This window comes from Mytilus californianus, unplaced genomic scaffold, assembly GCF_021869535.1.
Source record: "Mytilus californianus isolate M0D057914Y unplaced genomic scaffold, xbMytCali1.0.p SCAF_50, whole genome shotgun sequence".
Classification (NCBI taxonomy): Eukaryota; Metazoa; Mollusca; class Bivalvia; order Mytilida; family Mytilidae; genus Mytilus; species Mytilus californianus.
In genome coordinates, this window is record NW_026262702.1 from 1,089,125 (window position 1) to 1,105,430 (window position 16,306).

A 16,306-nucleotide genomic window follows, 5' to 3' on the forward strand; every position below is an offset into this window, starting at 1 on the left:
ATCATATGTGTAAAACTTGGAGTTAACAATTCTTATTCCATGTGTAATATTTGGGGTCCATTGTTATCATTGCACGTGTAATATTTGAAGTCAAAAAGGATTATTCCATTTCAATTGTATAATCATCCATTCTCATTCCAATTGAAATATTACGGCTCAACCATTTTATGTGTACATTAAGGCTCGACCAGATTTGTTTTGTTTGTATAAGTGGGTTGCAAAAAGTTAAATTATAAATTTAATATTTGGAGTCAATAATTCAAACCAATTTCAAGTGCAGTATTAGGCATGAACCTTGCTTATTCCATGTGATGTATTAAAAGAGCCAACACTTCTTTTTACTGTTTTATATATTTGGACTCAGTAATTCTATTTCAATATATACTATTATGACTCAACAACTCTATGTGTGATATCAGCAGTCAGTAAAATTCATTCAATGTGAAATATTCAGAGTAATAAATTATAATTACATGTGAGGAAGAAACATAATTATTCATATATGTAATAAACAAAAACAAAATTATTTTAAAAGTATGATGATATAAATAGTTGTAGTCATGTTGCTGCTATATCCTGAGCATTAGTTAGAATATCTGTGTTCACTATGATTTTATTAGAACCACTTTGTTTAAAACCTTTCGACCTATCCTCATCAGCTGGAACTGGAATATCTATTGTCATATCTAGGTCAGTTCTACCGTAAGATTCAGAGAAAGCAAACATAAATAACAGTCCAACAGCTATACTGCATAGCAGTGTCCAGTTCATCTATGATGTTCCTGTCAATTAAGATAATATATCAGATATCAAAAGACTATCAATTGGAAATAATTTTAGATACAGGAATATATCTTCCTAATGAGAAGCTTTGATTTTGTTTCCCGGATTTAGCTATACTTTAGGTTATTTTTGTTTGATTAGCTCTTCAACGATTGTATAAGTTTTAGTTTGTCAAATATTTTAGCGTCGAGCATCACTGAAGAGAAATTTATTGTCGAAATGTCCATTTTATGTAGTCAAATTGGTACCGTTAGTGCTTTTATTAAGATATATGGTTGTCCGAAATTATGTGCTTCTTTTTAATGGAGCCAATGTCAATTGTAACATATGTTAATAGCTTATATATTTATAAAAGAGTTTAATGTTTCCTAAAGTCATATTCAAACTAGGATTGCATATTCCTCAATCAAAGTTGAACAGAAAAGATTTTGATAGTTCTGTAAAGCCTCAGGTTGTTTTATTGCACTTTAACGTTTTAATTTTGTTTTGTTATTTTGATATTTCATTTTGTTTGTTTAATTAAATCCTGGGCTCACGTGTACTCGAAAAATCTTGTCGCACGCACAAAAATGTAGTTTTCAAGAATTTTTCTTTCATCTTTCGTCGCTAGTGTAGTCCACAATTTTCTATCAACTTCGATACTTAAATAGGTAAATGTTCACTCTAGCGGGCAAAATTGACCCAAAACGGTTGTTGACTGTTTGTTTTTGACCGTTTTGCTACATATGCTTTTAAATTTTTTTGTATTTGCATATTTGACATTCCTAACTTTTATTTTTGACCTTATTGCTGATGCAGGTAATTCCGAGAAACGAAAAAAAGATTTTGACAGTTATGTGAAGCCTCAGGCTGTTCAAGTACTGTATATGACTACTAATTGAAAATAATTTACCTATATTTGGAATTTGTAGTGCTAACAAAAATATAACACCAAATATATTATTAAGCACAGTAAGAAAAGCACCAGTTATTCCGTCTGCTATGGGATACGATACTTCACAAGACAGTTCGAAAAATAATGGTACGCCTCCATTAAGAAATATACAACCAATGATACATGATATATATATCTGAACTGAAAAATAGAAGTGAGGGTGTATTAAAATTGTTTTAATCCGAATAAACAAAATAAAAGAGAAACCGTAAGTCATTGATAAGAAGCAGTCCTTTTTTTAGGTCACCTGGCCCCAAGGGCCAAGTGAGCTTTTCTCATCACTTGGCGTCCGCCGTCCGTCGTCCGTCGTGGTCGTCTTTTACTTTTTACATTTTGAACTTCTCCTAGAGAACCACTGAATGGAATGAAACCAAACATGGCATGAATGTTCCTTATGAGGTGCTGACCAAATGTTGTTACTTTGTAGCCGATCCATCATCCAAAATGGCCGCCAGCGGGGGACTTCGTTTAACATAGGACCCTATGGACAATACATACACATGTCTTCTCTAAGAGAACCAAAAATGGAATGAAACCAAACATGGCATGAATGTTCCTTATGAGGTGTTGACCTAGTGTTGTTACTTTGTAGCCGATCCATCATCCAAGATGGCAGCCAGCAGGGGACTTCGTTTAACAAAGGACTCTATGGACAATACATACAAATGTCTTCTTTTAGAGAAACACTGAATGGAATGAAATCAAACATGGCATGAGTGCTCCTTATGAGATGCTGACATAGTGTTGTTACTTTGAAGCCGATCCATCATCCAAGATGGCCGACAGAGAGGGACTTAGTTTAACATAGGACCCTATGGGAAATACATACAAATGTCTTCTTTTATTGAACCACTGAATTGAATGAAACCAAACATGGCATGAATGTTCCTTATGAAGTGCTGATCAAGTGTTGTAACTTTGTAGGGGATCCATCATCCAAGATGGCCGCCAGTTGGGGACTTTGTTTAACATAGGACCCTATGCACAATACATACAAATGTCTTCTTTTAGAGAAGCACTGAATGCAATGAAACCAAACATGGCATGGATGTTCCTAATGAGATGCTGACCAATTGTTGTTACTTTGTAGCAAATCCATCAACCAAGATGGCTGCTAAAGGGGGATTTAGTTTAACAAAGGACTCTATGGGAAATATATACAAATGTCTTCTTCTAGAAAAACGCTTAATGGATTGAAACCAAACATGGTTTGAATGTTTCTTTTGAGGTGCTGACCAAGTGTTGTTACTTTGTAGCTGATTTGTCATATAAGATGGCTGCCAGCACGGGGAGTAAGTTTAACATAGGACCCTATGGAAAATACATACAAATGTTTTCTTCTACAGAACCACTGAAAAGAATGAAACCAAACATGGCATGAATGTTCTTAATGAGGTGCTGACCAAGTGTTGTTACTTTGTAGCCGAACCATCATCCAAGATGGTCGCCAGCAGGGGACTTAGTTTAACATAAGACCCTATGGGAAATACATACAAATGCTTCTTCTAGAGGAGCACTGAATGGAATGAAACCAAACATGGCATAAATGTTCCTTATGAGGTGTTGATGAAGACCTTAATACATGTATCTTTATAGATTGAGATATACTGTAAACTGCAAAAATATCAAGAAAAGAAGATCTACACATTAGTCAACATGACCAAAATTGTCAATTGATATCTTGTTGGAGTTCTTGTCCTTATAAAGTCATTTTCTACAATTTCAATGAATTTATTGGTAATTTCTGTAAACTTTACAAAAGTCTTCTGCTTTTGATTAAATTACGGGGCCAATATTAAACCAAATTTGGCCTCAATCATTATTAGGGTATCTGTTATGATTTTAATCTATTTTTACATGATTTCCAAAACCAAAGTAGAATCAGATGAGCGACACAGGCTCTAGAGAGCCTCTAGTTATATTTACCCCTGGATTTGCTCTCTCTCTCTCTCTTCCTCTCTCTCTCTCTCTTTCTCTCTCTCTCTCTCTCTGCTGAATGGAGATAAGGTAATAAATTGCTTTTTTTTATATGTAACATTCTGCTTTGGAGGACATCCCACGGCAAAACGAATCTACTTTATATATATATATATATATGATTTGTATCTTAACAAACTGTATCGCTTTACTTTCGACATGATGTAACCTTAATTGGGAATATTCGTCGCTTGCCATTTTAAAGCAAAAGTACAACTACGAATTTCATTTAAAATTGTTGGCAGCTGTCATCTACAAGTTTTTGTAAGCGTAAGTAATTTGATCAAATGTAAATAAATATTTAATTCTATTGTTTAAAACTGAAGGTGTAAGCATGAAGAAGAGATGCGAAAGTGTTTTGGTTCTTTTTTGTTAAGCTTCATTCGACTTTTTGAAAATGATCGTGATGGGTAATATATAATGACAAAACTGGTCGTACATCTTTATTCCTAATTAACATTACCTAAAGAGTACGGAATTATCTTTGAACAGATCAAAGTAAACCAAACGTATAATCCACAACCACATTAATATAAACAAACCAAGAATAACTTCATATGCTTCATAAATGTGTCCGTAAACCTTAAACCTAAGAATTAGAAAAATAAAGGCAACAGTAGTATACCGCTGTTCGAAATTCTAAAATCGATTGAAAAAAAACAAATCCGGGTTACAAACTAAAACTGAGGGAAACACATCAAATATAAGAGGAGAACAAAGACACAACAGAAACACTAAAATGCAACACACACAGAAACGAACTATAAGATAACAATAGCCACTTTCCTGACTTGGTACAGGACATTTTAAGAAAAAATGGTGGGTTGAACCTGGTTTTGTGGCTAGCCAAACATCCCGCTTTAATGGCAATGTTAAATATAACACTAAGATGACAACATTACATGACAAGACTACAATACAAATAAATGGAAGAACATACAGGACAGAGAAACATACAAATAAACAATACAATAGAACATTACGACAAGCTAATAGTTATCAAAGGTGCCAGGCCTAAAGATGAAGAGCATTGGTGACCCAAAATTCCAAAACGTTGTGCCAAATACGGCTAAGTTATCTGCCTGGGATAAGAAATATTAAGTATTTAGAATAATTCATATTTTTGCAAACAGCAACATTTATAAAATATAAAAATGACCATATAATTGATATACATGTTAACACCGCATAATTGGTAAAGTCTAATTTTAACTGCTAAACTATCGAATGAAAAGGAAATCAACAATTTCTTGTTGTCCACTTTTCTTCGGACTCATAGCTTGCAAATCACGTTATGCATATAAAAAAAACAAATTCAAAATAGAAAAGATGGAAATGTGGTATGGTACTCAACTTCTTGACTGTATTATTAAACAGTAATCTAGGTTTTAATATTTAGAAAAAATATTAAATTCTTTTGAAAATTATTTGCATTTTGATTTAATAATTGAATTTCGAATGTATGGTAAACTTAAAAACAAACCTTGCTATTACTAAATCTCCAACGCATACAGCCATTTAAGCATAGAAACCAATCCATCCGACCTCTGTCTGGAATATTTCATAAGAGATACGTATACACGTGTTTAAGAATGAGCTGTTTTCGTTATTTTAATCGCAATTGCGTTAATGAATCAAGTTTTGGTCTATATATTAAGAATACATTCGTACATTATTCAGTATTAATTATATATCTAATTCGCATATGCAATGTCTCATAAGCGTTCAACAAGAAACCTAAACCAAATGAATTTTAATTCCTATATTGCACTCTTAATTATCTAGACTGTAAGAATTGTATATTAGCTTCATGTGTGGTATGTAGCGTAACTGGGGTACTGGGGTACTTGAGTCCTGTGCAATGAAATCGGTATTATATATTTGTTATAGTTTTGTGACTCATTTCGTTATCAGAATTTAATATTTTGTGGCTTCTGGTAACTGTATAGTTGAATGCGTTTTCATCAGTTTGGGATTTTTGCACAAGTGCAACAGAAGATCCAGGCGGAACACAACGAGATGAATTTGTTTATAAGATGTAATAACGAAAACTTTTCTTACTAATGACAGGAACATTCAATATTCCAATGACTTCAAGAATTTTAATCAAATTTTATATCGAGCACAAATCTCAGAATATGTACTCTGTTTCTTTACATTACACTCTCTACTTCTGAAATATATTCTAGCCTGACTAACACCAACAGGATTGATAATCACATCTAATACTGTACCCCCAAACACCATAAACACCAGTAGGTAATGCGTAGGATAATGCAACTAGCCATACTGGAACACTTCTATAAATAACTATGTATTATTTCAACTACTTATCTTACAACATATTTCAACATACTCTATAAACTCTACATACTGCATTTTATTATGTTTAACAATTGTCTTCAAACAATGTGAAGTTTCCCGACTTATAAGAGATCGAACTGTCGACATTTCCTATTTTTATTTAGCCAATTCGCAAACTAAGATAAATTTTATTTAGAAAATGTTTAATTGATGTATTTCAAAAAGCCTGATATGTACCTACTGTTTATGGACAATAACTTTCAGGATTAGTGAAAACGATTTGTTGTGACCATATGGGAATGTCTCGAAAATTTCATTTCACTGCTATACCTGAAACATATACTAGTATTATGATAACCTTTCCAAGAAAGAAAGAAAGAAAGATGATCAGAAATTATTCATACGTATGAATAGTAGTTATGGAAAGAAATAACAGTAAAAAAAACTTTTAGTAAAACCCTTGCATATTCTACCCTCTTGACAGATGCAGTATAAGTTGGAGGAGTTGGTGGTTTATCAGGGAAATATATTAAACCAGCGACAAAAAGGACACCTGCCGCCATACACTCTGAAATAGAATGTTTATAACTGGATAAATAGTATGATCTTCATCTTCAAATTATAAAATTCATCCTTGGTATTGTCTTTCGTTTAAAGAAAAAAACCTTAAGAAAACGGTATATTGCACAATGGCACACCGATGACACAAACTATGTGGTTTTTTTTAATTTTCAATCACTTAAATTAAATAACTGAACAGTCCTCGTAGTAATGACGTTGCAATTTTAGCAGTAGTAATTATTCGGGCAGAATCCTTTACAAATTTTAAAAATCACTCGTGTTAAACATTTACGGCATCCGGACTTTCCAAAAGAAAGTTGGATATTTACATATATAAGGCATAAAACAAGCAGCTTAAATACATATGTTTACAAATAACATTTTTGTTTGTGTGTTTTCGTTTGATCTTCTCGAGAATTATAAGCTTCACACCACTGAATGGGTATACTACATGATCAAAATAACTCATATTTAAAGCATATCATTTCATACATTATAAACTTTAGATATGAAAACAGTTCTCGAATTATATTACGATTGTTTGTTAACAGTTACGAACAAACAAATCCTAGCTTTTCCTAGTAATAAAGACCACTTACCGTAGTACATTAAAACATAATCTCATTCTGCAATTGCGAATACTTCAAAAGTGCTGAAAGTAAAGTAAAAGAGAAGCAGAAGATACCAAAAAGGATATTCAAAATTCATAAGTCGAAGAAAAACTGACCACGCCATGGAAAAAAAACCGAAAAATACCGAGGTGTATCTCATGTGCTCCAGAAGGGTAAGCAGATCTTGTTCCGCATTTGGCACCTGTAATGAATTCCTTGAATTCAAAACTAAAGTATGCGCGATAAATCTAGTCCGAGCATTGTTCATTCAACTGGTTGTTGACTATATTTGCCGTTTGGCATGTGCTTTAATAAGTGGTATCCTTTATTGACTTTGAGGCGATTGTTGTCAATATTGAAAAACAATCATTAGTGTTTTATTGAAAAATTCTGTCCGAGAAGTTTTATATTGTGTACGTAAATAAACACGTGAAACAGATAACAGTGTTCCTACAATATGACATGCCTGTGTATATTACCATGTTATTTTTTGTGTTTTTGTTTCGTTTATGTTTTTGTTTTGTTTTGAATATGAATACAATCTTAGACTAGGTTTTTATATAATACTTGTATTTTAAAGCTGTAACTGTCTCATTGACGAATATCCTATATTTCCTTTGACTCGTATTAAAACATGGATTTCGGTTCAACTTCAATCAAGCAAAGAAAAAATTGTATATAAAAAGCACCTACTCGAATTATAGTCCAATGAAGTAGTTGTAACAGAATTACCACTTGTTAATTTATAGCTGCAACACAAGAATTATATATGTATATTCGATTCTGTTTTTTTAAATAAGGGAAAAAAGATTTATTATTCAATGAGCTGTTCTCTAATAAGTGAAATTTACTTTTATGTGTTTAATATACATTTTTATTGACCTTTCCAGAATAGGTCAAAATTTGGAAATGATGAATTGGAAAGTTTCTAACCAAACGTATTTACAATTGCATCGTGTATAGGAATTATGGATTAAAAGTTTGTTAATAATACATGTTCCTCAAATGACGTTTTTCTAAATCGAACTTCGAAGTATACTCTTATTTGCAAAATATTTACAATATAACGGGAACTAATAATATAATTTGTTTAGTGATTCGTAATAGTGTATGCAAAAGTCTATATATATGCATTTTAAGTTAATACCTTTGATTTGATCCAGTAGAATGGTTATATTTCGGCGAACAAACTAACTGAGGACCTATAAAATCAATCTGAGATGGAAATAAACAAAATCATGTCAAATCAACAGATACAGGTCGTACTTCTTAAGTTCCAAGTCAAACCAGATAATATTTCTGTTATTAGAAACCAGAAAATAAAAAATACAATTCAAATAAAGGACAATAAAAGATTTTATATTTTATTTCAAACACTGAAGTCTGTTAGAATGTCAGAAAAATTGTTGACAGTACAATTACATCATATTCTAAATCAATTCGTCCTTACAATATCAATTAATAAAACGTATGCCAATAACAAACCCAGCAGCAATTCCAGCAAAGTTGGAGAATGTGCCAATCGGTGTTGCTGTTGCTCGCTGATCTAATGGGAACCAGGCTGATGCTAACAACGCGGGTCCAGCAAAGAATACTGTTCCAGCAAAACCATTCAATATGGCTGCAGCATTCATCAATCTCATATGAACGACAAAATTTAAGATATTCGGTTGACGTGAACTCCTATAATTTGAATTACATATGCTTCTTGACGTCACAGTAACCAAATTACACCCATTTAGCGAAAATAGCAAGTTTTCCTAGAGACTAAACAGTTTGTATATTTATGATTTGACATTGTGCACGTCTTTCAGCATAGCTAAATATATCTAAATATACACAAAATGTTCACAGTATATATTAACAGATGAAGTATTCACTACAAAAAGTAAAATCTACGGAAACACAAAGAAGTCAAATTTTAAAAATTAGCAATTAAAATATGTTACAGGCTTCCATTTCTTATAAAATGAATAGTAAGCATTGACTATTGTCAAGTTGTTCTAAATATTTGAAGAAATAAAACAAAACATCAGATTATTCGATTTTTACTGAAGTGAATTTAAGCAGAGATGCAAATTGGGTACTCCTCATAACAGAACCATGGGTCGTTTGTAGGTCATTTCAAACCCATTTTTCTCTATGATTCAATATGGATTCAAAATTAAATTGGTGGAACTATATAGTAAAAAAGGATATATCTACAAAATAAACACCGAATGGAAACTTTTGTCTGGATCATAAATAAACGTAGGTGAAAAAACTGTCAAAATATGTGCAATTTGGGTACCCTCAAGTCAGGATACCGATATTAACAATAAAGGTTTTTTTAGTACGTCGTTATTTGTATATTTGTGGTATTCTCTTGTTTGAGATAAGAAATGAAATAGAATTATGTACTAAAAATGTTTTTAATCTAGTTTAGGATGATGACGTGTTAACGTATGTATCCAAAGTCTTGAAATCGTCAGTTGTTTTTGTATTTAATTTGTTTTTTTGTCTGTTTTATATCTGAGTGTTTCTGTCCTTTAAGTAAGTTTGCAGCACCTATACATTAAACTCACTCACACGCTTACTACGTCATTATCAATCAAATGAGGTCAAACCGATATATAAAGGTCACCATTCAGAGCTGGGAAAACAGGTCTTATAAAAGAGGTGATCTTTAAATTGAAATTCAAAATGCATAGGCATTACTGAGGCGGGACCAGAAGAGGATGACTTAAAAAGATAGTTTTTCGCAAAAAAAAGGTGACCTGTATATCAGGTTTGTATCATATAGTAATTGATAGAGCTTTGCACTGCATAGTTTCTTCTGAATATATACAATAAAAGAAAGATGTAAACATGTTGGTCCTTCATTATTGTCATGTATAAAATGATTATTTTTTAAACAAATTATACAAATGTTGACCATTTTACGTACCATGTAGCATATTTTGGGATACTCGTTATGCATCTTATTCCGGCTGTCACTGATATTAATCCAGAGCACACTTCACAAGATATTCTCAGGCCTGAAAAATATACAAAAGTGTGAAAGAAATAAACAATACCATAGTACGAAATTTATACTCTGTGACCCATTTGTTGATGTGGCATTAGTGTAACAGGCTTAGTATAAAATAGAGAATGGAAATGGGAAATGTGTCAAAGAAACAACAACCCGACCAAAGAGCAGAAAACAGCCCAAGGCCACCAATGGGTCTTCAACGCAGCGAGAAAATCTCCAATCCAGAATATACACACATTATTTAAGCAATCAGAGTCAGCCTATTTTGATTATTTTCGACATTTGATGTTTTCGTATACACAGAAAAATGCATTTTCACTGAGCTTTCGAACTTTAATATGAAAGAAGAGCCTTGTGTAGTTGGAAATAACAATACGAGAATCTTAATCCTCTACCATTGTCTGACAGGAATGTTGTTTTTCCAAAAACCGAAAATCGAATAAAGACCGACCAAATAATACCAAAAGAGATAGATGTACGTAAAAAAATAATAGACTACAATACACAGAAAACTAAAAATTATGCAACACTTACACCAACACAATCTAGTGTTAACTCTGGTTCTCCAAAAGGTCGCTAGTGCCTACTCCACCAGCGACACCCAATGATTTATAACTACTAGTATTGCCTTTTGTATAAAATATTTCGTAGCGAAAAACAATTTTTGTTTTAAATCTTACAAAAAAAGATTGAGATATTAACTTTTATATATTTTACTTAAAATATATTTTTTCTGCTTTTAGTAAACACATGGTGTATACGAAAGATGTTGTATTAAGTTCTTGAGTCAAATAAATTTCTAGCATATACTTTTTACGACCATAGGATAACTTGCAAAGAATACAGTTGCTATAAATCCAATGTTTCCCCAGTTAGGAAGCATTCCAAGTTGTCCGTCGTCCCTAGCGAATACTACCTTTGCTGACTGTGCAATGGGTCCCCATGTGTTCCAAATGATAGCTTGCATAAAACAATTCAACGAAAATAAAACTAAAATCCACCATCATCGGGTGTATAGTATTATAGTTCTTTCGTCAGATCTATCAATTAGAGGTTCGTTTTCGTCCATCTTTAGTTATGGACAATCAGCATATAACTAGTTCTCAAGTTAACAGTCATTTATCAGCAATGAAAAATTATAATCTAATTTTAGATAATATATAATATTCATTGTGTATACAGAGACTAATGATATACGCTAAAGGATATTATTTATATATATATTTATATTAACAATCCTAAGAATCATGTTTGATAAAATTTGGTATACATGTTATTGCCATTATCAGCAGGCATGATCAGGTATTAATGCCGAATTATTTTTAGTGACCTCAAGAATGGTATGCTATGGTAATCTGGGTGCAATCTGAAATGAAAATCCACGTATAGACGTTGGTTCGGATATCCAAAGGGGAAAATATATCGTCGAGTCGTCGCAGGAATGGGACATGTATAATTAACAATTTTGCGTTTGAGTATTTGACAGTAAAATTGATACATTTACGATGTTTTTATATGAACTACATCTCCCAGCAACAGTTCATCATGTGTTTGTGTTTCTACTACTTCAGATTAAGCCGACGCATAAACGTATCACTCAAATCACGATAACGAAGCCACTTTTCATTGTCTAGTTGGTAGAGCGGTCTACTGCGATTGGCACGATGTACATGGGCTTGCGTAAGAATGTTATAAACTTCAAGGTCAAAAATGCCTTTTTTTATTATTTAAAACAGGACGATTAGCATGATCATATACCGGTATAATGGGCTAAGTAAATAAACTAACAATATTCAGTAAATTTTATGTTTTGCATCTGCACCACATACGGCTGGAATCCATACTTTTCTCTCACTTTTCTGACAACTACGCCTATATCACCTGAAGTTACAAGAGGTGATGAGGGTGCTGCGAATTGCTCTGCGGTGTTATTATGTTTAAAGTTTGTGCAATTACTACTGATTTGACTTCCATGTTTGTTTTGTAATAAATGCATGAGCTGTATTATATCTGCTATGACATTGGTACAATTGTTTCATCTATATATTTTTTTTTTAATTCAATAATTGTTTTATAGCTGTTGATTGATAAGTGTAAAATAAAATACATCAAATAAATGTTTTAATGTGAACGAGACCCCAAGGGTGACCGAGGAATAGACATATGGTAACTTTGGTCTTCTTCCGACCGGCAGTAAAACCCTTGCCGAAGTTGGGCGTTTTTGTTGATATGTGGGATGTACAAGTACAATGTCAGAATTGGGACGTTAAATCCGTTGCCTCTTGTAAAGAGAGTGCTACGCTCTCTGCATGTTAATAATCCTGGCAACAACTCTTTGACGGGTAAGTAGGTGGCTTGTTGTTTAAAATATTTGCCATTGGACGATAAACAACCAACAATCAACGAATCATTAATGTGAACGCCCTGCAATATCCATACGAATAATTATAATCTGTTCAAATAAAAATAAATCCAATACGATAATACTAAATATACGGTTCTGAAATATTTGTCCGTAGACACTTGGTTTTTTAATGATTTCGAATATGTATATTAAAGGAAAACATAAGTCAATGTATGTTTGAAATTAAATTCACATTGGGAGGGCTAACACAATTTGATCAAATATTTGTTCTAGGTAAGTCACGTATATATATATATATTAGTTAATAACTAGCGTAAGTCAAAGGTTTAGCACAAAAATGTACGTATAAATATGATTACAAAACTTAATATGAACAAGAAATGATTGTAACAGGATGCTGTTACGAAGTCTCCCAAACGAAGCTCCCATAATTCGTAATTCCCAAGGTCGCCTGACATTGGGCAAAGTCCAGTGAAAATTGGATTGGTCCAGTAAAGTTATATGCATTAGTGATGCCTGATGACTAACCCTGTATATCATTCAAATCATCTTGGCATGACAAATCTGAATATATATGGTTTAGGGGTGGGGATCTCGACTATTTACAAGATACTAGAACATTAGGGGTGGGGGGAACCCCTGGGGACTGACCCTATACCTCATTCAAATGTTTGAGACATGAGGAACAGGAATATATATGGTTTAGGGGTGGGGATCTCGACCATTTACAAGATATTAGAACTTTCTCAAATGGCAGGGGGTCGGGATGACCCCTGGGGACTAACTCTGTATATCATTCAAACCATCTTCACATGACAAACATGAATATATATGGTTTAGGGGTTGGGATCTCGACTCTTTACAAGATACTAGAACATTGGGGGTGGGGGGAACCCCTGGGGAATGACCCTATACGTCATTCAAATGTTTGAGACATGACGAACAGGAATATATATGGAATAGGGGTGGGGATCTCGACCATTTACAAGATATTAGAACTTTCTTAAATGGCACGGGGTGGGGGTGACCCCTGGGGACTAACCCTATTTTTCATTTGATGTGCTTTATCATGACAAACGAGAATATATATGGTTTAGGGGTGGGGATCTTGACCACTTACAAGATATTAGAACTTTCGTAAATGGCAGGGGTTTGGGGTGACCCCTGGGGACTAACCCTGTTTTTCATTTGATGTGCTTTATCATGACAAACCAGAATATACATGGTTTAGGGGTGGGGATCTCGACCATTTACAAGATATTATAACTTTCTCAAAAGGCAGGGGGTGGGGATGACCCTGGGGACTAACCCTGTATATCATTCAAACCATCTTAGCATGACAAACCAGAATATATATGGTTTAGGGGTGGGGATCTTGACCACTTACAAGATATTAGAACTTTCGTGATTGGCCAGGGGTGGGGTGACCCCTAGGGACTAATCCTGTATTTCATTTGATGTGCTTTATCATGACAAACCAGAATATATATGGTTTAGGGGTAGGGATCTCGACCATTTACAAGATATAAATACTTTCTAAAATGGCAGGGGGTGGGGATGACCCCTGGGGACTAACCCTGTATATCATTCAAACCATCTTAGGATGACAAACCAGAATATATATGGTTTAGGGGTGGGGATCTTGACCACTTTCAAGGTATTAGAACTTTCTTAAATGGCAGGGGGTGGGGGTGACCCCTGGGGACTAACCCTGTATTTCATTTAATGTGCTTTATCATTTAGAACATTTTCAATTAAAAAGATTGTGTCTATCACAAACGGTTTTCAATTTATAATCATTTGAAAATTTAAAAAAATAAAATCCCATAGGGTTCTATAGTCAAACCCTCCTTTCATTTTGCCCCTCAAAGTACCCCTTTATAAACCCTATTGCACAAACAAAACCCTGATTGCACCACTAGACATGTTAGTCTAACATATTGTTAAACCCTAAGTTAATCTGACAAGCGGTTTTGGAGAACGGGTGCGGACAAGTTCAAATTTAAAAGCGGCGGAAGAAGAAGAAGAAGAAGAAGAAGAAGAAGAAGAAGAAGAAGAAGAAGAAGAAGAACTGAGCAAAACCAATAAGTCTTCCCAAACTTCGTTTGGGAGACTTAATGAGGAAAAAAGGGAACCATTGAACTAAATGCATTTAAGTGCAATAGTGAAACAGTATGTATATATTATAAAAATAATCTAGAAAACGTTCTCAGAGAAAAATCCTGTCTAGTGGTTTTGTCGTTGTTTTGACATATGTTTAAACTTATGTATGATTTCAAGGATAATAGTTCAGATAAAAATAATTGAATTAACTTGTATCGGTGCTTTCCTTCACTCATAGATTTTTACTGAAATTCAAGGTGGTTAAAAGAGAGTAAATGAATTACGCTAGTAATGTGGGATGCTAGATACTAAGTAATAATGAAACAACGCTACACTACAACCTCCTTTAAGGGTAGTTCTACAATTATTTATGGTATAATGACTTTTGATATGGGCGAAAAGAAGCTTCCTTCACTTATTTCCCTTATAACGTTCCCATTAAACCTGAACTACTACAGCCTTGCTTAAGCTAACTGATTTTTTATAAAGTTATGCATAAAACAGTTCCACCAGTAAAAGTCAGTCGTCAAGGGCTATTAGTAAAGATTTAAGGACGGTGTGTCCGAAATTCTTTTAATTTAGTACAGTTCATGAATAAAAAAATTAATATGCCTAAATTTTAATTAAAAAATGAGGAAACGAAACTAACAAATATGAAAACACCTGAAGTTTTAACATTTGTAGTAGCATGAATATAAAAAAGAAGATGTGGTATGATTGCTAATGAGACAACTCTCCACAAGAGACCAAATGACACAGAAATTAACAGCTATAGGTCAACGTACGGCCTTCAACAATGAGCAAAGCCCATACCGCATAGTCAGCTATAAAAGGCCCCGAAATCACAAATGTAAAACTATTCAAACGAGAAAACTAACGGCCTAATTAATGTACAAAAAAAATGAACGAAAAGCAAATATGCAACACAGCAATAAACGACAACCACTGAATTACAGGCTCCTGACTTGGGACAGGCACATACATACAGAATGTGGCGGGGTTAAACATGTTAGCGGGATCCCAACCCTCCCCTACGTCATAAACAGTCAGAGAAAAACATGACCTTGTGCAATTCCAAGATACAGGAGTCGACAGATTGAAGATCTATGAAAGCGCATATGTATATAACAATAATATGAAGCTTTTTTTATTTATCAGAAGCGAGATGATGTAGCAAATTATTTTGCGTAATACGTGTTCAAGACAAAACAACTCAAACACGTTTGAACGTAAAAAGGTGTAACAGAAGTCCTATTTTCGATAAGATTATTGCCAATCTTTAGGATTCCCCCCAAAAAAAAACTGTTGCCAGGGGTAGAGATGCAAATTAATGGTTAAAAAGTTTAATTTTTCATCTTTCTGTGGAATTTGTTTCGGCGGAAATAACCCTCATCATAGATACCAGGATTAAAATTGTGTATGCCAGACGCGTGTTTCGTCTACAAAAGACTCATCAGTGACGCTCCAATCAAAAAAGTTAAAAAGACCAAATAAAGTACGAAATTGAAGAGCATTGAGGACCCAGAATTCCGAAAGGTTTTGCCAAATACAGCTAAGTTAATCTTTTCCTGAGGTTGAAAATCCTTAGTTTTACGAGGAATTCAAAGTTCTGTTAACTTATTAATTCATAATTATTACCATATCAATGAAGAGTA

General features: G+C 33.6%; 1 pseudogene; it reads right to left on the reverse strand.

Annotated features, from left to right (window-relative positions):
* Window positions 1–558: 558 nt before the first annotated feature.
* Window positions 559–11,252, reverse strand: LOC127703760 (solute carrier family 49 member 4 homolog; annotated as a pseudogene).
* Between the last annotated feature and the right edge of the window lie 5,054 nt (window positions 11,253–16,306).